Genomic DNA, 25,447 nt, shown 5'->3' with positions numbered 1-25,447 from the left:
TCTGTCTCCCCATCTGTCTCTTTGGGGTACTTTGCATGCTGCGACATCGCTACTGCGATATCGTCGTAGTCAAATCGAAAGTGATGCACATCCAGCACCGGTAACGACGTCACAGCGTGTAAAGCCTAGATGCGCCGATAAACGATCGCAAAAGCGTCAATAATCAGTGATCTGTGTAGCGTCAGTCATTTTCACAATGTCGCACCAAAAGGAGAGACAATGTTGTTCCTCGTTCCTGCGGCAGCATACATATATATATATATATATATATATATATATATATATATATACACACACACACACACATACACATTAAGAAGTTTTTATTAACAATGTTGTGAACGTTTGACTTTCAGGCTCCATATTTCGCCATCCACCACAGTTTTGAATGTGAAAATACCTTCACTTAATAGACAATCATCCTGACAATCTCGTATGTAAATTAGACTTGCAACTATTTAGCATATGATTCCTGGGGGTGGAAAAATCTTTTTCTTCCTGTATACCTCAAATCACAAGCTGTTCCCATATTCCTTAATAGATCAATGTTTATTAAGTTGATTCCCAAGTGAAAGTCAATGTAAGAGAAGGTAGAATCGTGGCACACTCTGTTATATAAAAGTCCTTGCTTTATTATAAATGCATAAAACGTGGATTCCCAGGACTCCTAGAGGCGCAGCAGCGCAAAATGGCCGTCGTCCTCCGGAGTGACAGTATCTATTGTTGGATCAACTCCCCTTTTATGCATTCATAATAAAGCAAGGACTTTTATATAACCGCGTGTGCCATGATTGTACCTTCTCTCACGTTGATTTTCACTTTGGAATCAACTTAATAGACACTGAGCTATTAAGAGATGTGGGAACAGGTTGTAATTTGAGGTATACAAGAAGAAAAAGATTTTTCCACCACCAGGAGTAAAACAGTAACAATGCAGTGACATGACAAAAACCTTCACTCATGCTGAGCTTTGCTGCCCTGGTTCCCTTCTGGTGTGCACCACTGCATAGCGACTTGGTGGATATTGTTGCTCCTGCTATCCCCCATAATATTTAATCAGGTGACCTGGTGGTGCGGTGTTACACCTTGTGGCTCCCCTGTTGCAAGGAATGATGTGGTCTCCCATTCCTTGCCTGCCACGAGCTCTCCTGCTCAACAGCGCCAAAGGTCTAGGAGACTACGTGGCTCCCCTGTTGCAAGGAATGATGTGGTCTCTCATTCCTTGCCTGCCACAAGCCCTCCTGCTCAGCAGCGCCGAAGGTCCAGGAGACTACACAGAGGATAGCTACTCAGGGAAGCAGCAAGAATCTCGTTATCCCTGCATCTTGTGAAGCCACATATACCGCCTCTATGTCTCAGAGGCAGGAGAATGAGCATCTGCACCACGTGGCAGGTTTTGATTCGCCCACTGACATCACACGGCTTGATGAGGAGGCTGGTGGTGTGGTGAATCCTGATTGGCCAGGCTGTGATGTCGTGGATCCCGATTGGGTCAAATCCGTCGTCTCCGCCTCGTGCCCGCCTTTGGGTGGAGCTGCGCCTCCTTAAAAGCCCCGCTTTCCAATATAGCGGCGCGCGACCGTCCTCTTTTGTTGGATGACTGGCAGCGTGCTGCTACGCCGCTGTACAGGCATTATTGTCTTCTTGTAGGCTTCCCCTTGCTGCTCTGGCAGCTCCTTGTTTTGCAGGTCGTGTCCCTGCCTTCGGTGAGCTCCTCAGGACCTCCTCGAACTCACCTTGTAATTGAAGCACACATGCGCGGGCACCGCTGTGCTACCCTCGTGCCACGTTTCCGTGACTTCCGTTTTGGCACACGTGCATGGTCGCCGCTTCTTTGTACAACAAGTGCACCGAGCTGTAAACCCCATCCCATACAACCCTCACGGGTTAGGGTGAGCCGGTGTACGCAGATCGTCTGTTACGTAACAGACGATCATCAGCAACAACCCGCTCACTCTCTTATGACCATAGCAGCGGTCCCATACACCACACAGTGGACCTTGACCAGCGGAAGCTGCCTCTTCACCATCTTGGCACGCTTCCCCGGGTCCCCCTCGTAACAGTGCGGTACCACATCTGTTTTTCTTGTTTCCCAAGTGAAAGGCCACTGGTTCTAATCATGGAGAAGCCATGAAGAAAAATTTCTAACAAAAGAAAAACCACATCATATGTTCATCATCATTGTTCATAATGGTATATCGGCCAAGAAAATTGCTAAACTGCATCATGTGTGTTCCATGACAGTTGGAAGAATACAAAATAAATTCAGTCAATCAGTTCTAAATCCAAAAGGTGGAAATCTAGGCAAAATATATTTGCTCTCCAGTGTATATATTTAGTAACCTATCCTGAGAAGTATCATAACTAAAATACAGCAGCTTTTCATCTACAATGAAAAGAGCTAAACTCTTCATCAAGATTAAACTAATGTAGTATAGGCTTTCTTAGATGAAAGAATGGCCATAACCAGCATGCTATTCTTGTTAGTAGAATTGAAAACAAGCACATAATAGACATTTATGCAGAAATGTGTGTCACTAGTGGCAAAATACATTGTTAGATATCATATATGTATTTATTTTACTTTTGTAAGACGCAAACCTCTGCGAATACTGTTCTATAGCTATGGAAAGAGAAAAATATGCTTACTAAATCATGCTTACACAGTACCAACCTAGCTGGGAAACACTTCAGAGACAGAGATAGATGTGATCTTTGTGCAGCCTGTGAAATATCGGAGATACAAGCTGTAGATGGACTCGTTTTTATATCTCAATGAATCTACCAATGGCTCTTGAATGATACTAAAATAAAAAATGGCTGAGACCTTTTAAAATGAGAGTAAAAAGTAAATTATTACAGAGGTATTAAAAAAAAGATCTACAGCTACAGATAATCGACCTCAGCCACTTCAACTACTGCTGAACTACATCTTCCAGTTAAAAAATGTTCACTGGCATCTTATTGAAAGGGCAACGCACACACCTGTTAATGTATTTTCAATCAATTTTCAATTTTTTATTTTTACATCTGAGATATTTCAAGAGCCTGAATGCATCCCTCCTAGAATGCAAAGTGAACATGTTAAAAAAAAAAATTGAAACTTATATATGCTATATATGCGGTTTTTGTGTTTTCGATGAACCACTATTAAAAAAGAATGTGATCATTTTAATGTTATCTATATTTTCATAAAGTAAAATTGAGTGTAATGTATGAAAAAATGTGTAAGTAATAAATCTTTTTATCTGCGTGTATTGTGTTTTTATGAAGCATCAATTACAGTGCATATCAGAAGTATAAACTTAAACAAATTGTAAAACCTACACTAACATCTATTGGGAATACTGTGGAGTAAAAAGCGCAATAGGGTCTTACCCGGTGGGGGGGTAGTGAGAATAATAGATCACTAGATTTGAGGTGATCTGACAAATATCAAATTTGCCGGTTCATACAGATTTTACCGAGAAATTTGAATGACAGAGAAGATATTCTCTGCAGATTTACTGTTTCTTTTGATGTTCTGATGTCTCTTCAGACCTGGAAGCATAAAAAATATAAGATGCTACATTATACTTATAGTCACCTCACTGCTCACCTCTCCATTTGCTACCTACCTGCTGTCTAGTAATCCATTGCATTGCATATCTAGCCCAGTGTCCACACTTATCCAGTGGCTTCCTAGTGCAATTAGTCCCCAGATTTAGCTACACCTGAGCAATGACCTCTGGGACTTGGGTGAAGAAATCACGGGCCAGTATTCATTCTAGGCCAAGATTTCTGGCCACAAATAGTCCCCAGAGCATGTGCAGTGAATTATGGGGCTTATTCATAACCAGAAACCCTGGCAGAAAGTTAACACTCGGCCAGAGATGCAATGCAATGTAGGTTCAGAGCACCATATGGCAGGCTGGGAGCAGCAGTGGTGGCCAGAAGGTTGGGCATTGAGGTTAGTATGTTTTTTTCCTTGTAATCTTTATTTCATTGCTGTCCTGTTCACAAAGACAGCAGTCACAGCTTGCCACCATTTTGTTAAGTTCTTGTGGAGCTGATTTAATAAAAAAATGTATTCTTCAGAATGTGGATTTTTTTTAAATTCAAGTAGAATTCAATTGCACTTGAATAAATTCTCCCATTTACACTCCACTGTACACATTTCCGATGCTGTTATTCAGAAGCAATGCTTTGAATCGATCCATCCAAAGCCTGACATTGTGCTTTGTGATGAAAGGTTTGCATTCAGCTGCTTAGTCATACTTAGTCATGCTTAGTAATACAAATCCACGTTATGAAAATACTGGCATACAGTTTTTGTGCTGATATTTATGCGAAATGAGGTTTGGAACTCTACAGTAGTTGAGTCAGGAGAACATTGGTGACTTTTATGGAGTATGAAACAGTAAACCTCAGCTGCCACCAGGTTAACTTAGGATTAATAACATTAAACACAACTTGTCAAAAAGCAACTAGAGGTACCTATGAGGACATCTTTCAGTCAAGAGATGGCAAAACTCCCAATCATGTGCATAGGAATTATACCACCTCCCCACAAAAAGTAGCAGTGTCTCATTCTCCAGACTGATGTAGGTCCCATCAGTGACATCCACATGTACTTTGCATTATGTAATATCCTGTGGATACGGCATACATGTACGAGAGCAGAATATCCCTTTAAGGGCAAATGCAGATGGCTGTACATTCTCTTATTCAAGAGAATTGGGCCGATTATGCATATCTCACTCTGATCAGATCAACCAATTTCCTGGTGACCGGCAGTAACCTATGGAGCCTCTTTCTGAGAATGTTCTCTGGCCAAGGCTGCATAGGGGTTACGGCCGGTCAATGGTAGGCACGGAATTTCTCACTGACCAACAGTGACCTATAGAGCTGTGTTCCGAGAAAGTTCTTAAAATGCAGCTCCACAGGAATCAATGGACATCATGGGACATTACTTTCGATCAAGGCAGAAATTCCAGGATTTATTTTTATTAATTAATTGATTAATGAGAGCATGTGTGGGTAGGATTATTCCCTAATTTGATTTTGTTGGAACTTCGAAGATTTTTTAACTAGTAAATTGGTGAACAAGTGCGTGTTAGGAGTGTTTATTCAAATAAACTTTTTTTCCTGTATGTGTTTATCTGGAAGAGCCAAGTAAAGCACCCGAATTGGCACATCTAATGGATGAGCCACTTCTAGGGTGGCTGCAGGCAAGTATTTTCAGGCTCAGTGGGGCCACATTACCATTGGCCTTCGCATGCTGATACCAGCTTTCAGCTGTTTGCTTAACCTTGGCGTGTTATCAAAAGTAGGGCAGAGCCCAGACTGTTATTTAATGTTTTGGAGTTTTTGTTTTTTTTTTAAATCATTGGAAAAAAAAAATATCCCCTCTATTTTTGATAACCAGCCAAGGTATTTTTATTATTATTATTTATTTATAGAGCACCATTAATTCCATGGTGCTGAACATGAAAAGGGGTTACATACAGAATACATATACAAGTTACAGTAGACAGATTAGTACAGAGGGAAGAGGGCCCAGCCCTTGCGGGCTTACATTTTATAGAATTTTGGGGAGGAGACAGTAGGTGGGGTGCAGCTCCGCACGGTGGTCAGGCGGCAGCTCCGCACGGTAAAGTTGACAAGTGAGTGTTGCAGGCCAGCAGCTGCTGCTGTACCAGCTTTGGTTATGAAAAATAGGTGGGACTGCATGTCTATTTTTTTATTATTTATTACCTATCTGCATTTGTTTGCAAGGCAATTGTCCCTATTTTGCTTCATTTTGCAAACCACTAGACCTTACTAGGACTATTTTGATGCCATTTTAAAGCACACAAGTTCAGGTGTAGATTGACTTATATTGGAGTTTGCTATCCTGAGTCAAGTTCAGGTCAAGGTCAGGTCCCCAACCAAACTTTAATTAAAGTCAAGCCTAACTCGAAGGATTGGAACTGCCACTGGTCTGCTCATCACAAGTCAATTTGCATAAAAAAGGCATATTTTAACATCGAGATAGATAGATAATTAATAAAATGTACTATTTCCTACAAAAGGACACTTTTTAGCAGTGTAAAAATATAATTATCTTAACTTAATAGCTGGAAACTACATGAGCAAAAACATTTGATATGTATATTTTTGGCTTTTGAGCTTTATTTCTTTTCTTATTGACAACTTGTTCTCTATTCTGTTTTCCTTCTTTGAACTGCCCACGAGGAAATCTAGATTGTCTATGATTCTATAATAGGGAACATCAGGACACATAATAAATCAAGTTGCATTTGAAAACATTCTACTTGAACCAGAGAGAAAGCTGTTTTCTTTCCACACAGTGAGCGCCAATTTGATAGACAATCCATTTGCTTCCTTACACATACAGCTAAGATAATAAAAATTAGAAAATAGAAAAGCAGCAGCTCAACTGCTGCCTCACAATCATTATTAGTGTTATTGTGTGTTTCTTTTTAAATCAAAATTGTGCACAATGTCTTTATATATATATATATATATATATATATATATATATCTATATATATATATATATATATATATATATATATAGATATATATATATATATATATATATATATATATATACAGTGGAGGAAATAATTAATTGATCCCTTGCTGATTTTCTAAGTTTGCCCACTGATAAAGACATGAGCAAACTATAATTTTCAAGGTAGGTTAATTTTAACAGTGAGAGACAGAATATCAAACATAAAATCCAGAAATATTTTATAACTTATATAAATGTATTTGCATTTTGCAGACGGAATTAAGTATTTGATCCCCTACCAACCATTAAGAGTTCAGGCTCCTACAGACACTTAGAAGCTTCTAATCAACTCCTTTCCTGCATTAATTACAGCTGTCTTAAAATTGTTACCTGTATAAAGCCTCCTGTCCACAGACTCAATCAGTCAGACTCTAACCTCTACAACATGGGCAAGACCCAAGAGCTTTGTAAGGATGTCAGGGACAAGATCATAGACATGCACAAGGCTGGAATGGGCTACAAAACCATAAGTAAGACGCTGGGTGAGAAGGAGACAATTGATGCAATAGTAAGAAAATGGAATAAATACAAAATGAGTGTCAATCCACATCACTCTGGGGGTCCATGCAAAATCTCACCTTGTGGGATATCCAGGATCATGAGGAAGGTGAGAAATCAGCCTAAAACTACACGGGGGAACTTGTTAATTATCTCAAGGCAGCTGGGACCACTGTCACCAAGAAAACCATTGGTGACACATTATGCCGTAATGGATTAAAATCCTGCAATGCCAGCAAAGTCCCACTGCACAAAAAGGCACATGTGCAGGCCCATCTGAAGTTTGCCAATGAACACCTGGATGAGTCTGAGAGTGATTGGGAGAAGGTGCTTGGAGATTAAGAGTGATTCCCTTAATCTCCAAGGTTTTTCAATATGAAAAGACAGTTCCCCAGAGTCACATTTAAAGCCTTCAATCATCCAACCTTTTATGCGTGTTTCAAATGTTTTTATTTTCACTTCTCTCACCTTTTCCGTTTGATAAAGCATCAATTGGAAATAATTGGAAATTATTTTTAATTTTTTCATTTTACATGATATGTATATACTGTTTATTTTATACATATCAATATATTTTTTAATTTCTGTGCAAAATATATCTCCTTTTTGAACACAACACATGGTTTCATGAAACTCCGGATACCTCACTTCACTGACAGTCCGTTCTTTTATAGAGCCGGGGTTTTAACCCGTAATTTCACATCCACTGTTTCACAGTGAAATTTAAGTTCGGGTCCTTTTTGTCTCAACAAAGTTCAAAATCTTTTTCTCTCTGTTTTTTTCTCTCGTTTTAATGTTTTTTTTTACACGCACCAATGATACACAAAATATCCATGTTTATTCTGGCAGTTTTTAATAACCCTTTATGTCAACTTCATTGTATTGTATTGTATGTAAAAACATATTTTTTCTTTATTACAACTAAAACACTTTTTTTGCGTTCTGACTGCTGAGTCATGGCTAGGAGTCACGGGTGCTCATACTTGGAAAATGCATACGTGGCAATGCGGACATTTATATATGACTTTTGTTTGGCAGCTACTGATGTATGATTCCTTTGGTCTCAATGAAGGAGATTGATATATCTCTGAAACGCGTTGACCTTTGAAAATAAAAAGGGATTTAATCAAATCTTCTGGATCTTGTGGTTATAGCGTGGCTTATATCCGTTTTCCTTTTCTCCATCTATTTCACAAATAGAAGATGGAGAAGTGCAAGGTCTTTAACATTCACCACCTTCGTGATGTCATGAAGGATGGAAGAGGATTTCAGTGGCTCCTGTGAAGCTCTAGTGAACTTCATGCCCGAGAGTTAAGGCAGTGCTTAAAAATAATGGTGGCCACACAAAATATTAATACTTTGGGCACAATTTGGCAATTTTTACTTAGAGTTGTACTCAGTTTTATTGCCAGTGATTTAGATATTAATGGCTGTGTGTTGAGTTATTTAGAGGGAACATCAAATTTACACTGTTATATAAACTGCACACTGACTATTCTACATTTTATCAAAGTGTCATATCTTTAGTGTTGTCTCATGATAACATATAATGAATAGTGATGAGCGAGTATGCTTGTTACTACTCGGTACTCGCACTGTACTCGGGCTACTCGGCGGGGACCGAGTAATCTCGTGATACTCGTGCTGTACTCGTGGTCTTCATCCCTGCATGTTGGTGCTCATTTGAGAGCCAGCCCTCATGCAGGGATTGGCTGGCAGACCACTGCAATGCCACAGCCCTGTTAGTTGTGGAATTGTAGTGATTGGCCGGCCCGCACAGCGTGACCGAGCCTTTATACCGGCGGGCGCGCTGTGCTCTGTACACAGCCATCTCATATTCCCTGCTTTCCACGCCCACAGGCGCCTATGATTGGTTGCAGTGAGACACGCCCCCACGCTGAGTGACAGGTGTCTCACTGCACCCAATCACAGCAGCTGGTGGGCGTGTCTATACTGTGCAATAAAATAAATAAATAAATAAAAAAAATGGCGTGCAGTCCCCCCAATTTTAATACCAGCCAGATAAAGCCATACGGCTGAAGGCTGGTATTCTCAGGATGGGGAGCTCCATGTTATGGGGAGCCCCCCAGCCTAACAATATCAGCCAACAGCCGCCCAGAATTGCCGCATACATTAGATGCGACAGTTCTGGGACTGTACCCGGCTCTTCCCGATTTACCCTAGTGCGTTGGCAAATCGGGGTAATAAGGAGTTATTGGCAGCCCATAGCTGCCACTAAATCCTAGATTAATCATGTCAGGCGTCTCCCCGAGATTCCTTCCATGATTAATCTGTAAATTAGAGTTAAAAAACACACACACCCGAAAAATCCTTTATTAGAAATAAAAAACACTAACAAAGTCCCTCATCACCAATTTATTAACCCCGACAAACCCTCCATGTCCGGCGTAATCCAGGATGGTCCAGCTCTGCTACATGCAGGTGATAGGAACTGCAGAATACACCGCCGCTCCGGTCAGCTTCACACAGCAACTGAGGTGAGTAGCGAGATCAGCTGCTGTCAGTCAGGTAACTCACGGCCACCGCTGGATCCAGCGGTGCCTCGATTAACCTCAGTGACAGCAGCTGATGATGGGTGCTGTAGTGTCGGGATGTGTGCAGGAATGATGAGGGCTGTAGTGTCAGGCTGTGTGCGGGGATGTGTGCGGGGGTGTCGGGCTGTGTGCGGGGATGTCGGGCTGTGTGCGATGTGTGCGGGGGTGTCAGGCTGTGTGCGGGGATGTCGGGCTGTGTGCGGGGATGTCGGGCTGTGTGCGGGGATGTCGGGCTGTGTGCGGGGATGTGTGCGGGGGTGTCGGGCTGTGTGTGGGGATGTCGGGCTGTGTGCGGGGATGTCGGGCTGTGTGCGGGGATGTGTGCGGGGGTGTCGGGCTGTGTGCGGGGATGTCGGGCTGTGTGCGGGGATGTCGGGCTGTGTGCGGGGATGTGTGCAGGGGTGTCGGGCTGTGTGCGGTGATGTCGGGCTGTGTGCGGGGATGTCGGGCTGTGTGCGGGGATGTGTGCGGGGATGTCGGCCTGTGTGCGGGGATGTCGGGCTGTGTGCGGGGATGTCGGGCTGTGTGCGGGGATGTCGGGCTGTGTGCGGGGATGTGTGCGGGGGTGTCGGGCTGTGTGCGGGGATGTGTGCGGGGGTGTCGGGCTGTGTGCGGGGATGTGTGCGGGGATGTGTGCGGGGATGTCGGGCTGTGTGCGGTGATGTCAGGCTGTGTGCGGGGATGTCGGGCTGTGTGCGGGGATGTGTGCGGGGATGTCGGGCTGTGTGCGGGGATGTGTGCGGGGATGTCGGGCTGTGTGCGGGGATGTGTGCGGGGGTGTCGGGCTGTGTGCGGGGATGTGTGCGGGGATGTCGGGCTGTGTGCGGTGATGTCGGGCTGTGTGCGGGGATGTCGGGCTGTGTGCGGGGATGTCGGGCTGTGTGCGGGGATGTCGGGCTGTGTGCGGGGATGTGTGCGGGGATGTGTGCGGGGATGTGTGCGGGGATGTCGGGCTGTGTGCGGGGATGTGTGTGGGGATGTGTGCGGTGATGTCGGGCTGTGTGCGGTGATGTCGGGCTGTGTGCGGGGATGTCGGGCTGTGTGCGGGGATGTGTGCGGGGGTGTCGGGCTGTGTGCGGGGATGTCGGGCTGTGTGCGGGGATGTCGGGCTGCGTGCGGGGATGTGTGCGGGGGTGTCGGGCTGTGTGCGGGGATGTCGGGCTGTGTGCGGGGATGTCGGGCTGTGTGCGGGGATGTGTGCGGGGGTGTCGGGCTGTGTGCGGGGATGTGTGCGGGGGTGTCGGGCTGTGTGCAGTGATGTCGGGCTGTGTGCGGGGATGTGTGCGGGGATGTCGGGCTGTGTGCAGGGGTGTCGGGCTGTGTGCGGGGATGTGTGCGGGGATGTGTGCGGGGGTGTCGGGCTGTGTGCGGGGATGTGTGCGGGGATGTGTGCGGGGGTGTTGGACTGTGTGCGGGGATGTCGGGCTGTGTGCGGGGATGTCGGGCTGTGTGCGGGGATGTCGGGCTGTGTGCGGGGATGTGTGCGGGGGTGTCGGGCTGTGTGCGGGGATGTGTGCGGGGGTGTCGGGCTGTGTGTGGGGATGTGTGCGGGGATGTGTGCGGGGATGTCGGGCTGTGTGCGGTCATGTCGGGCTGTGTGCGGGGATGTCGGGCTGTATGCGGGGATGTGTGCGGGGATGTCGGGCTGTGTGCGGGGATGTGTGCGGGGATGTGTGCAGGGGTGTCGGGCTGTGTGCGGGGGTGTCGGGCTGTGTGCGGGGATGTCGGGCTGTGTGCGGGCATGTCAGGCTGTGTGCGGTGATGTCGGGCTGTGTGCGGGGATGTGTGCGGGGATGTCGGGCTGTGTGCGGGGATGTGTGCGGGGGTGTCGGGCTGTGTGCGGGGATGTGTGCGGGGGTGTCGGGCTGTGTGCGGGGATGTGTGCGGGGATGTGTGCGGGGGTGTCGGGCTGTGTGCGGGGATGTCGGGCTGTGTGCGGGGATGTCGGGCTGTGTGCGGGGATGTCGGGCTGTGTGCGGGGATGTGTGCAGGGGTGTCGGGCTGTGTGCGGTGATGTCGGGCTGTGCGCGGGGATGATGGGTGCTCTCTCTCTCTCGGCCCAAAGAAAACTTAACACAATGCGTTATTTCACTGGAATCCGTGGCCTTTATTATCACACTTTTTGCAAGGCATCCGTCACATGCGTTACACAACGCAATGTGACGGATGCCGTTCAACACAAGTGTGAAACTAGCCTTACCCGTGGCCACCGCTGCATCCAGGTAACCTCAGTGACAGCTCAGCTGATCGCGATACTCACCTCAGTTGCTGTGTGGAGGTGACAGGAGCGGCGGTGTATTCTGCAGCTCCTGTCACCTGAATGTAGCAGAGCTGGACGCGACGCTGGAGGTCCGTGGATTACGCCGGACATGGAGGGTTTGTCGGGGTTAATAAATTGGTGATGAGGAACTTTGTTATTGTTTTTTATTTCTAATAAAGGATTTTTCAGTTGTGTGTTTTTTTACTGTCACTTACACATTAATCATGGAAGGAATCTCGGGGAGACGCCTGACATGATTAATCTAGGATTTAGTGGCAGCTATGGGCTGCCATTAACTCCTTATTATCCCGATTTGCCAACGCACCAGGGTAAATCGGGAAGAGCCGGGTACAGTCCCAGAACTGTCGCATCTAATGTATGCGGCAATTCTGGGCGGCTGCTGACTGATATTGTTAGGCTGGGGGGCTCCCCATAACGTGGAGCTCCCCATCCTGAGAATACCAGCCTTCAGCCGTATGGCTTTATCTGGCTGGTATTAAAATTGGGGGGGACCGCACGCCGTTTTTTTTAATTATTTATTTATTTCACTGCACAGTATACACACACCCAAGGGCTGCTGTGATTGGGTGCAGTGAGACACCTGTCACTCAGCGTGGGGGCGTATCTCACTGCAACCAATCATAGGCGCCGAAAAGCAGGAAAGCAGGGAATACGAGATTGTTTAATGAGCGGCCGGCTTTTTCAAAAGAGGAAAAGCCGCCGGAGTTTAGTGAACAGTCGTGCAGCGCCGCGGCAGTGATCGGGGAACGGTAAGTAAGAGAGAGGGGGGAGACTGACCGACAGACTGTGAGAGGGGGACAGACAAGACAGAGAGAGACAGACAGAGCGAGACCGACCGACGGGAGATAGAATGAAAAAAAAAATGACCGACATCGTTAGTAAAAAGCACAAAACGTGCGTTTTGGACATCGGAGTGCCACACAATGTTTTACGTAAAATCTGTCATGTATTAATCTCAAAAAGTAACATACACCAGCTCTATCTCACTATTGGGAATGTGCCGTTAACATTTCCGCCATGAAAATTCATTTTGGTGTCATTTTGGAAGGTTTTCTGGTGAGTCCGTAAAAATGGCGTAAAACGCGGACAAAATTGTTCACAGCTGTGACTTTTGAGTGATAAATGCTTCAAGGGGTCTTCCCGATGCTGTTGCCATGTTATTTGAGCACTCTTCTGAGACTTTTGTGACATTTTTAGGGTTTCTACATGCTGCCGGGGGTCATTTCATAAAAATACTCGGGTCTCCCATAGGTAACATTGGGCTCGGTGCTCGGGCCGAGTACGCGAGTATCTTGGGATGCTCGGCCCGAGCCTCGAGCACCCGAGCTTTTTAGTACTCGCTCATCACTAATAATGAAGGGTGTACTAATGTTTTGAAATACTGTATATACAGGGTTTTTTTAAAGTACTGTATATTGTAGTCAGAAACTAAATAAAACAAACACAATGCTAATTATAAATGCTGTGATGCAGTGAACTGAGCACAGAAATAAAGCAACAAATTAAGCTAATTCTATACTTTTGAAGTCCTATTAACCTAGTTTTCCAACAATAAAGCAGCAGTCATATTGAGAAATCATCTTTATACTATAAATCTTCAAAGGAAACAGTGAAAGCCAAATTAGCTCATTGAGACTTGCACAAAGTAAAGTAGTTTTGAGCTATATTTTGTTTACCTGAAGAATTTGAGTCTATCTGACATAATGTGCTGCATGATCTGAAGATTTATATTTTTCTTTTTTTTTTTGAGAAGTCAACATGGTAAATTTAAAATATGGAAATTAAAGTTTATTTGATTTATTTTTCCACAATTAATTTCCATTAAAATTTCAAAACAACATTTAATACTAATAATGTAAATGCAGTGGTTAGATACGTAGTCAATGCTCATTCTTAGTGACAAAAGGAAACATAAAATTATTTTACACATAAACATATTTGAAACATACAAAGAATGGGGAAGCATTCCACTTCCGCTTATGACTTCTATTTCTTGCATTAGAACCACAAAACATGGTAAATGGTAACTCTGCAGCCAATCACAATGGCGAAGAATTGCTATACCCAATTAATGGCTGCAGAGATCACGTGTCTCGGTGTCTGGGCATCATTGCTGTATCACGAAGTAGAGACCATTGGGAGACTGGGAAGTGTCATAAAAAGATTGGGGATGTGACTGCTTCTTTTACTTTTTTAACCTTTAATGATCATTTTGTAAAAAAAAATTACTTGTCAAACAACCGCTTGAAAATTAGGAAGACATTCAGGAAATTTTTTTGACTATGAAATATTATACTACAAAAACAATCCGGCACTCAAAATCGATGCAAAGGTAAATATTTTTAATAGTGGTCCAAGCAAATGGTGTACAATAAATGATGTTTCGGTTCAAAGACCATTTAAAACATACACTGTCAGGGTATATAAGCTCATTAGGACAGAAATAAGTGTGACCCCACCAAGGAAGCTCACACGAAACCCGTGCAGGGGTTACAGGAGTACCACTTACCAATAGTGTATAGCATGTGTGCCTTGATGCAATTGTGCACAATGGATGACCTATTTTAACTCTCTATTGCTGATTATATATGTGAAAGGCTAGCGCCACACATCCGTGCCTCCGGTACGTGTTTGTCATTTTTTACACGTACCGGCGGCACGGAGACACGTACAGCAATGCTACCCTATGGTAGCAGGCACACACACGTAAAACCACATGGAATGTGTGTCCGTGTGCGTTTGTACGTGTGTGCGTTTTTCAAAGCGCTGACATGTCCGTTTTTTCGCCGGCAGCACGGGTGTCACACGGCCCGCACCCGTACTACACGGGTGTAGTGTGGATGCGGTCCCGTGTGACACGCGCCGGAGAAAACACACGTGTCAGTGAAAAATAAAAAAAACATTAACTCACCTTCTCCTGCCCTCCTGTCTCCGCCGCTGCTGCCTCTTGCTGCCGACCGCCGCTCATTAATCTCATAGAATATTTACTTCACTGCCTGGCAGCAGCAGCAGCGGGGAGACGGGAGGGCTGGAGACCGAGGATCAGCACCACGGACAGCAGCGCGGACATCAGGAAGGACCAGGTGAGTATAATAATTACCGGTTCTACGTGTGCTATCGCGGATAGCAGACGTAGAACACACGTGTCCCGCACGTACCAGAGACACGTACTTACCTGCACGCAACACGCAGGGGAAATACGTGTCTCTCGGCACGTGCGTGATTTTCACGTGAGTGTGGCAGAAGCCTAATACTGGGTTCATGCACATCCCATTGGAGATATTTATTCTCCCCCTATGTATTTTTGACTGGTGGTATCTCTATTAGTTCGTGCTCCTGCACCATGCACTTTGATTTTTCATGTATTGTATATCCTTTCTGTATAAGTCTTCAATAAATTTTGATATTTTTTATCTTAGCTGGTGATTTCATGGCTCCATTTTTGTATAGGTTAAAAATCCGTAAGCTAGCCTTTCACAATTTACTTGATTTGAAATTATGCTCTAGTCCCTGGCCTACACTGGGAGGTGCTGGGGTAAACTGTGTGGGTTGTCAGATGTGTTTCCCATACACTGTCAGTAAACTGTGTGATACTTAACAGAATGTAAAACACAAACAATTTTGCTTAACAGAATGTAAGTATACTCAGAAATCCAGTTTACTGAAGGGTAAACAAAGCACAATGGTGAACCATGTCGGTGCATAAAGTGAAGGTAGACCGTATGTAATAGGCGATGAAAATCACTATGGGGAATTCTTTCTTGTCCTCCCCTTCTTTGCTTTTCCCATTCTTATGTCTTCTACCTCACTGTCCCTATATTTTCCTTCATTATATCAATTCTTGTTGTTATTTGCTTGCCAATGATCTCATCATATCTCTCTCTCCCCTTCTACCATGTATTTTTACATTGCATTCTTTCCAGGGTTGCACAGTCTCCCCACACACGCACCCCTTTCCCCTGCCAATCAACCACTTTTAACAGACAAGTGCCCAGAAAGGACCCTGTACTCCACATCTCTCTCTAATGTCTGTACGCTACGACCGTTCTCATGATGAAAGTGACTTATTGGGCTGTCTTTTTAAACCCCTCCATCGGCGGTGCACACCAGTGCCATTTTCCATAGTGATACTCAACGCCTACTACATGCGCTCTACCTCAACTCTATACACTGACGTGGCTCATCATTATGGTAAGTCCTGCACATTCCATTGTGCCCCTTCTTGTATTTATAATATACATGGTTACATTTTGCTTCCTTTTCTTTCAGCTTTGGGTAATCTCTAGTAATCTGTCTTTCTGGTGTATACTAACTTTCTGTTAAGTGTTACACAGTTTACCTGACAGGTACTTTACTCCTACTTCTTTATGTTATACAATGGACTTCTGTGTTTTCTCTGGGCTATATCGTGACTGCCTCCCCACATTTATTCTCTCTTCCTCACATAAATCATATCTACGTAATTATGAATCAACACATTCTTTCTGCCTTATGATCCCCTTATACCAGCCACTAGGGCTAATTTTGCTGCATGTAGGCCATATTGATTATTTATTTGACCCTATTTATGACACATGGTGTGTGTCAAGACTACATCTAATGCTATTCACACAGCAAAGTTAGACACTTTAAATGATGATGATTTGGACTTCCACAGACAGGCTATGGCATCGACCAGCTGGGATCATGTTAGTAATCAGACCTGCAGGAGTTAAGTTCTGCTAGCGTGTGGAATACTGCTTGAGTCACATGTTGCAGGAGATCTATTACAGTTGCCTCCTCCTGTTTTAAGATGGCGAAGTCTGGTCTACCATGCCAATGATAGATTTATGCGATCCCGGTCCTTGTGCTTTGATATTCTGTTGCTGGTAAACTTCTGTGTGCTGCTTGGTATGTGGTGGAAATACTCTTGTTGTCTGATTATTTCCTCCCTCCCTTTAGTTTTCTCTTGATTACATATTGTCTATACCTCTGTGAGTTCTGTAAGTTCGAGTTTTGGTTTTCCCCACATCTGTTTTTTTGTGTGATTAACCATTCTTATCTTGGCCCTATAGAGAGGCGAACCACTAGACCAGACTTGCTCAGGAGCTAGGGCAAGGAAGGCGGCACAAACATTGTCACCTTCAGATGTATCTTTGGGATCAGGGTAAGGTAAGGTTTTCCTAGCCTGATGAACAGTTTATACTCCCCTGTCCCTAGTGATCCCGTCACACCCTGTAACTTTTTGCTATGTTTTTTTATATGTTCAAACTAGCACCTATGACCATGGACATCATTATGTTGCGGACACTCTTTAGATGCCCTCCACTAGTCCTGTACCATAGTAATGCCACTATCTCTGCTTTTTGTATTTTATGTGTCATTCATTTTCACCTTTTTTTTATTGATAACCTTTATGTATATATTGTTCAATTATGATGTTCTCCCCTTCTTTTTTTACTATTACATTTTTTATATGTTTTAATTTCTGTTTATTTTTATTATCAGCACCATTGCCCATTGAGAGTCTCATTGGCTACTACATGTGCTCTGCTTCCACTCTATACACCGATGTGGTTCACCATCATGCTTTGCGTTACCTACAGTAATCTGCCTTTTTAAAATATGTGTAAATAATTATGCTTTACAGTATCTAACATTACTGTTAGCCGAGTGGAGGATTTAATTTATTAAATAGGAAGAGAACTTATAGGTTGTTTAGCAATATTATAATGCTTGACGTGCTGCCTCGTAGCAATTAAATAAGGTAGAAGACTAAATTTACTTACGTCTGATTACATGTGCATTTTTTGTTCTTTATCACATATAGTAGGTGAAATATATTCCTTGGTTTATTATTTATCTATATTTAAACACCAATCCTATGAGAAGTATCATTTGTCATTATCTACAGGTTAGCAATATATTACTATTATGTCATATTTCAGAAATGATATGTGATTTCTATTTTGATATACAAGGACCTTATTTCTTTTATCTCCCCGTTCATTACTGTCAGTAAGATCAAGCACTTTTGATCAAGCACTTTGACATCTTTGTTTCTATCTTGTTGTCCATTCTCTAAACCTCTCTTATAGTATGGATCAATATTATTCATTATGCATAATAGGTTACAGTCTTATTAGCATTTACTCCCTGTGGATTAACCCAACGATATCATCATTAGAATGTTTTCACTGCTTCAATACTTATGCCTTTGTGTCAGTTGCTATAAGTCCTGTGGAATTGCCACTAGAGTTGAGCGAGTACTAAACTATTCGTACTTGCTATACTCATAACGAGTACTGCCTAATACTTGCGTATTCATTCTGAATAGTATTTGCAATGCACGTCAATGGGGAATACTTACAATGTAACTAGCCTCCTGAATGCCGTACTTTTTTTGTGAGTAGCGAATAGTGCGGAATTCAGGTTACTCATTACTTTGCTAGCTTTTTCCCATTGACTTGAATTGCACATGCTATTAGACAGTACTCGTTATGAGTATAGCGACTACAAATAGTTTAGGTACTCACTCAACTCCAATTGCCAGTAATGAAGACCATTGACTAAAGCAATTGAGAACAGAACTATCCCCAATCTTGTAACATGGATTTCTCTTTGGATGGAAATTGGTCACTTAGATGATACTGGAAGAGAGGAGGAGGTATCCTCGTCTCTATATATAGAATTTTATTTGGCCCCTGCATGCGGTTATCAACCATGCCATTGCAATATTGCATCTAATAGTATATATTTGAATCAATAACTGCCAGTTCTGTATCACTCTAGGCAGTAATAATCTATAAGATGAAATGCATAGGGACGTTATTGACAAGGATCACTAAAGTTTACCTACACATTCTCATTAACCGATAAGAATGTTTCTGGTTCCATTTTAAAAAGCTTCAAAGTTCACAAAAAGACCATTAGGGATTAACCTAAACCATAATTCTCAGCATCATGGTGACTCAAGCAGTCTTCCGTAGATGTAGAAACTTGACACTCAAGATCAATGTGAATAGTGGTGTTTATTGTGAAGAAGCACAGACATTTTGGTCAAAATATCTTCATCAGTGTGCTTGCAGAGGGTCCTCAGAAAGTATAGTAGCGTAGCAAGTGGTGTAGCACTGCCACATAGACAGCGGTGGACACCACGTCATATCCAGCTACGCCGCTTGCCATGCTACTATACTTTCTGAGGACCATCTGCACTCAGACTGATGAAGGTCTTTTGACTGAAATATCTGTCCTTGTGCTGGTCCTACAAGTTTTTCACAATAAAAAACACTATTCACATTGATCTTGAGTGCCAAATTTCTACATCTACTTGAGACTTTTTTGGACCCTACTTGTGCACCACCCCAGAAGTGGCGTGTGTATTAACTCATTAAGCAGTCTTACATCAGCATCCCACTTCCCTCTAATTGTTGGGACACGCTCTTGCTTTTGTCCAATGGGCACTTTTTTAGGGATTAGATAGTTGGATTTCAAATTTAATATATACCACCATGAAAAAATATAATCTAAAAAGTATCACTGGATATGCTGTCAGACATGGAAGTTGTATTAGGTCCATTATAATGTGTCTCCTAAGTGTTTACTTGGGAGTTTTCTAAATAAAAGCAACAATTTTGAACCACAAAATGTCTGTCATTGGCAGTTGTCACCATTGCTTTTGAAGGTCAAGTAAGTCATTTATCACTTGACCTTGCCATCAATTTTTGAGATTATCCTCATTTTTAATGTATGTATTCTTGTCATCATTTCAGATTTTAGATTTTTTTTAAGCGCATTAAACTCACTCCAATTGGATTTTGTCAGTGAAATAACATATCTTAAATGTTCATTCCTTAATAAACACAGCATATTCTGCCCGTTAAAGGAGTTGAAAGAGGTTATCAGCTATTCACAGGTTAGGAGATAATTTATACATCAGTGGAGGTTAGAATGGTACACTTTTATCTCCATTAAAATGGAATAAACGTGCACACGCTTGACTGCAGCTCCATTCATTCTCTATGGGACTATTAAGCCTGCTTTACACGTTGCAATTTCGCATACGATTTCGTATGTGATTTGCAATGCCCCCATTGTATGTGCAGCACGTTCAATTTGTTGAATGTGCCGCACATACGAGTAACCCGCGTCACACGTACTTACCCGTCCATACGACCTCGATGTGGGCGGCGAACGTCCACTTCCTGGAGTGGGAGGGATGTTCGGCGTCACATCGACGTCACGCGGCAGCCGGCCAATAGAAGCGAAGGGGCGGAGCTGAGCAGGACGTAAACATCCCACCCACCTCCTTCCTTCCGCATTGTGGGCCGGGAGCCGCAGGACGCTGGTATGATCTGTTCATCATTCCCGGGGTTGCACACACTGCGATGTGTGCTACCCTGGGTACGATGAACAATCTGACGTGCAATTCTAGAGAAAGGTACGATGTGTATGCGATGAACGTTTTACCGTTCAATTGCAATCACACGTACCTGTTACACACTGCAATGTAACTTACAATGCCGGATGTGCGTCACTTACGACGTGACCCCGCCGACACATTGTAAGATACATTGCAATGTGTAAAGCGGGCTTTAGAGAAAGCTGAGTGCACTGCTGAATAGTCCATTCTATCGGGGGGTAATGTGACCTATTCTGGTGATCATTGTGGATTCTTTTAAGAGGAGATATATTTTAGTCTTGCCCTACAAATGTATGTGCATGTACAGTATTTTTGGATTATAAGACACACTTTTTCTCCAAAAATTTGGAAGGAAAATGAAGGGTGCATTTTATAATCCTAATGTAGCTTACTGGGAGGTGGTGAATGGGCGCTGGCTGTGAGGGCTGTGCTGCCTGTGGGGCTGTGCTGGCTGCAAGGGCTGTGCTGGCTTCAGGCACTGTGGTGGCTGCAGGGTCTGTGCTGGCTGCGGGCGCTGTGCGCGCTGTGCTAGCTGTAGGCACTGTAGGGGCTGTGCTGGATGCGAGGGTTGTGTTGGCTGTTGTCACGATCCCTGGGCCCCGACGCCGTTCCCCACTCACCGCTCCGGCCCCCGGGTCCCCTGCCTCCAGCCACAAGTCCTCCTCGGCACCCTCCAGGCTCCCGGGCTCCCGTTCCCGGCGCTCCTCTGCGACCCAGGACACCCTGTCTGTCTCCCCTGCATCCTCGGCACCGCTCCCTGCTCTGGCCTCCGGCACCCGGGCATCGCGCATGCGCATTAGGGTGCGCGCGCGGTCACTGACCTCCTCTTAAAGACCCAGCACTCCTAAACAGGATATTGCATCAGTCAGGGTCAGGTATTTTAGGAGCTTCCTGCCTCTAGGGCATCGCCTGTTCTACGAGTTCTGTAGCTAGGAGTTCAGGTCCCCTTTGCTGTGCCTCGTTCTCACTTTATGTCTTCCACAGAACCAGTTCTACCAAGCAAACCTGGTCCTGACCATAACCTGTCCGAGTGGTCCTACGGAGACTGTCAGCTGAGACGCCACCATCTTCTGCAGTCTGAATCTGCCTTCTACCCTCGGCTTCACCTGGTGACCTCAGCCTCCTCTACCGGTTGGACTCTGCTCACGACTGACGTCTCTACCTGCCACCGGTACCCGGGCACCGTCATCACACCTGGTACGAGGAACTCTTTGTCCCCAGGGACTTCCTCATTCCAGCTTCCGGAAAGGACTCTGACCTTTCCCGCTTAGTGCTCCGGCAACCGTGCACCTAGGCCCTCTGGTGGGGTGACCGGACAGTCCCTGTATAGGGGTTAGCTCTATGTTGCTTCACTGGGGGAGTCCGGTGCACGGCCCAGAGGATCCACCACCCGGGCGTAACAGCTGTGTGGAGTAGGGCAATGCTGCAGGTGGGGCAGCAGGTATCCCAGATGCTCTGTGGGTGGTGAAGGCTTCAAATAATGATGCCAGGTGTCAGCGTGTGTGCAAATAGGCTCAAGATCTCATCTGCGCATGCTCCACCTCTGGCCCATTGATCTCACTGCAGGGAACTTAGGGAAAATAGCGCCCAGAGGTGGTGCGTGCGCAGATGAGAACTCAGCTTGTCATTGAACCAATAGCTCAATCTGTGCACATGCCGACTCCGGGCACCATTTCTTTGAAGCCCACACTGCTGACAGAGCATCTTGGACACCCACTGCACCACCTGCAGCTTTGCCAAATTCCACCACTACCCCTGCCTCCTGTGACCCCGCTCCACCGCTGCTGTTGCCCCTTCCTCCCGTAAAACACCACCGGATTATAAGACAGACCCCATATTTTTCCTTTCACCTGTTTGTTCCCTAAATTTGGAGTGTGTCAAAAATACGGTAATTAAAAAAATAACAAAACAAAAACACAGCAGCCTTAGAACAATAGATGTGCAAAGCCTCCCTAGCAATGACCAAACCATCCAAATAAGAAAAACAACTGGCAACAGCACACAAAAAATTAGTTGAAAGATGTCTTTTTAATGGCACAATGTGCTACAATGGGCAACTAAAAAGCATTTTTTCCACTAATTTTTGGTGTACTGTCTGCAGTTTTTCTTATTATCTGTGCATAAAATTAGAAATGTGGGGCATTATAAGATTTTACACCTAAATATCACCCAATATGACTTAAAAAGTGTTCAAATAAGATAACTAAAAGTAACAATTTGCAGAATACAGAGAGGCAAAGACTAAGTAATTAATGCTGACTTTGACACCAAAAGTAGAGTTCTTAAAGGGTTAACTACATGGATTAAAGCAAGCAGCCATTTTTAGATGTCAAAACAATTTAAGCGTTTTCATGTAAAACATGACACTGTAATCAATGCATGTCTAAAGGTTATGTTTGAGACTGTCAACGCATTTGAGACGGTTTCCATTTGAGGATAAAATATTCCATTTAATCTTAAGAATGGAAGGAGTTCATTTTTCCCCTTCTATACTATATATGATCCATGTGAAACTTGATAGATTAGTTTTTAAAATATTTGTAAATAAATCATCTTTTGATTCCGACTTGTTACGAGTAAAATATATTTTTGCTATGGTAATTGTAGAAAAAGATATCTTAACGTATAAAAAATAAGTAAAGCTGTAGGAAAGTCAAAAAATGAAAAATCAACACATACGGTTTATTTTAATTTTAGCAACAGAGGAAAATTTCATTTGAAAGTTAATTTCTTGTCTTGATATATGTGCTTGTGTCAGTAAAGAGCTATGGGAAGGCTAAATAAACTGGATGGTTGGGTGGCTGATTTAGTGCTTTACCTCAACTCATTATTTTTCACTGAGAAAGAAACAAGTCGTATATGCATTAACAATTATCTGACAGAAGAATACATTTTTCATTTGATAAAAATGTTTCCGGAAAAAAGAGTGGTTATGTCATTCAACAAAGCAATGTTTCACGCTGGTCAATTTGGTTGGATGTATTGAAATGTAATTCATCAGCTTTTATATTTAGCAATTTAAAGTAAAATACAGAAGCTTGAGAAATAATACAAATTATTATTCAAATGCTGCCAATGAAATAAAACATAGTAAAGCAGATATCTGAAGGGCCACAGTCAAAGAGGAAACTTATGATCGATAAAGGTCTAGGTGCTGAAAATGCCGAAAAAGAACAGAAGACTAGGCATTAGTGAACTCAAACTGTAAAGTTTGAGGTCCGTACAGGCCACCTTGTGTCCGATGCTGATCCCCGAACACAGCCTTTTGTCACCCAAATAAAACTTGTTGAAAGGTTGCAGATCAGCCAATCAGAATGCTTTTAGGCTGTGGGCACTTCCGGAGCCATTGCAGTCATGTCAAGTATTGGCATGGCTTTGACTTGCCGCCACACCCTATGACTTTGCCTATATAAAGGCCAGATCACGGGCCGCACCCCCATTTTGCCTTGACTAGAATCGAAAGCGTACGCTGTTGGAGAGAGGGACAGTGATAGGTGCAGTTAGGAAAAAACAAATACATTGTATTGATAGTATGCTGTAGACGTGAAGGACAGTGATAGGTGCATGTATTTCTAAATGAAATACAGTGCTGCATCACACAGCTTTGCGTAGCCATCAAAAACAACAGTGTTTAGGCAAAGTAATCTATTAGCCCAATGTACCAAAAAACAGAGTGTTATCCAGCGTGCTTTGCTGTGTGAATATCTTGGGAACCTTATACTGCGTAGTGGTCAAAAACAGCAGCATACAGGCAGTGTAATCTATTAGCCCAATCTGCCAAAAAAATATTTTCCAGAATGCCTGGCTGTGTCAAAACCTTTGAAACCTTATACTATGTTGCATCATCAGCTTTGCCTAGTGGTTAAAAACAGCAGTGTACAGGTGGTGAAATATATTAGTCAAGTCTACAAAAAACAGTGTTTCCCAGTGTGTCTTGCTGTGTGATTATCTCTAAAACCTTCTACTGCGCTACACCACGCAGTTCTGCATAGCAGTCAAAAACATCAGCATACAGATGGTGTGAACTGTTAGCCCAGAGGTCCCCAACATTTCTTAGCATGAGAGACACATTCAGCTCTGAAAGAGGGTTGCGGGCAACATGCAGCTGCCTTAGAGTAGTGACAAGCAGAGACCCTATTACCAGTAGAATGACAGCCAAAGCTTTACCATAGAAATCACACAGAGGCAATATACCAAAATACAGGAGATATTTTAAGGCATTTTTATTACTTTCTTGCAAATCAAAAGTGCATACATTTCATTAGTATTTGGTTCCATTGTCCTTAAACTGTGTGACTTGGGTCAAATGTTTTTTCATATCCTTCCACAAGCTTCTCACAGTAATTGGTAGTAATTTGAGCCCATTCCTCTTGACAGAATTGGTGTAACTGAGCCATGTTTGTAAGTCGCAACCTGGCACCTACCTTCTCAGCTTTGCCCATAAACTTTGAGTAGGATTGAGGTCAGGGCTTTGTGATAGCCACTCCAAAACATTGACTTTGTAATCCTTAAGTAACTTTGTAAACACTTTGGCAGTAAGATTAGCCTCAGTGTAAATTTGGAAGACTCATTTCTGCCCAAGCTTGAAGTTACTGGTTGATGTCTTGAGATGTTGCCTCAGTATTACCACATAATCTCCTTTCCATATGATGTCATCTATTTTGTGAAGTGCATTAGTCCCTCCTGCAGCAAAGCAACCCCACAACCTGATGCTGCCACCCCCGTATTTTACAGTTGGGATGGTGTTTTTAGGCTTCAATGCTTCTCCCTTTTTCCTCCAAACAACGATGGTCATTATGGCCAAATAGTTCAATTTGAGCTTTGTCAGACCACAGGACAAGTCTCCAAAAAGTAAGGTCTTTGTTTCTGTGTGCATTTGCAATCATTGATCTGTCTTTTTTATGTTTCTTTTGGAAAAATAGCTTCTTCCTGGCAGAGTGGCATTTCAGCTCATGTTGATACAGCTTCACAAGGTCTTTTGCATCTGTTCTTGGGTTGATATGCACATATTTGACCAAAGCACATTGATCTTTAGTACACAGAACCTTTCTCCTTCATGAGTGGTATGATGCTTGGATATTCCCATCTTGTTTGTACTTTAATATAATTGTTTGTACAGATGAACAACTCACATTCAGGTATCTGGAAATTGC

General features: G+C 43.6%; 1 long non-coding RNA gene across 1 annotated transcript in view; it reads right to left on the bottom strand.

Moving 5' to 3' along the window:
* Positions 1–8,088: 8,088 nt before the first annotated feature.
* The window catches only part of LOC142250485 (uncharacterized), a 197,896-nt gene continuing 180,537 nt past the window's right edge, over positions 8,089–25,447 (bottom strand). The window contains exon 3 of the long non-coding RNA XR_012725196.1: positions 8,089–8,159. This is a non-coding gene — a long non-coding RNA (uncharacterized LOC142250485). The remainder of the gene's footprint in view (positions 8,160–25,447) is intronic.

This window comes from Anomaloglossus baeobatrachus, chromosome 9 (genome assembly GCF_048569485.1).
Source record: "Anomaloglossus baeobatrachus isolate aAnoBae1 chromosome 9, aAnoBae1.hap1, whole genome shotgun sequence".
NCBI lineage: Eukaryota > Metazoa > Chordata > Amphibia > Anura > Aromobatidae > Anomaloglossus > Anomaloglossus baeobatrachus.
This window is presented reverse-complemented; position numbering and strand designations above follow the sequence as displayed.